At 51.0% G+C, this 429-nt stretch overlaps 1 protein-coding gene across 4 annotated transcripts in view; it reads right to left on the bottom strand.

Annotated features, from left to right (window-relative positions):
* The window catches only part of gse1b (Gse1 coiled-coil protein b), a 194,802-nt gene that overhangs the window by 109,381 nt on the left and 84,992 nt on the right, over window positions 1-429 (bottom strand). The gene's annotated exons all lie outside the window — the stretch shown is intronic.

Raw genomic sequence — 429 nt, forward strand, 5'->3', positions numbered from 1 at the left:
GGTGGTGGGGGTGGGGGGGGGGGGGGGGGGGGGGGGGGGGGGTGTGAGGTGTGCCATTGAAAAGACAGATGGAGGTGAGTGCCAACGTTGAGAGGCTGAAGTCATGCTTTAACAGAAAAAATGACTAATCGCTCCATGATTCATCCTCACGGGGGAGAACGCAGAGGACAAAACGAGAAAGAAAAACATCTTTTCTCTGATGGAGCCTCATTTCTCCATTACCCTGACTTCCCTCCCTCCCTTTTCTTCACCCTTTACTCTTTCTGCTCTTAATAACCAGGTACATCACTCTCGGCCAGCCCTCTCTTTTATCTGTGTTAAGGCTCCTCTCCTCTCAGTCTCTCGTGTCGTCCATTTCCACCTCTTATCTTTGTTAATCCATGTTGTTCCGCTATTTCATTTATGTGCCCCCCCCCTTCACTCTGACCC

Source organism: Cynoglossus semilaevis, chromosome 5 (assembly GCF_000523025.1).
Source record: "Cynoglossus semilaevis isolate Cse_v1.0 chromosome 5, Cse_v1.0, whole genome shotgun sequence".
Classification (NCBI taxonomy): domain Eukaryota; kingdom Metazoa; phylum Chordata; class Actinopteri; order Pleuronectiformes; family Cynoglossidae; genus Cynoglossus; species Cynoglossus semilaevis.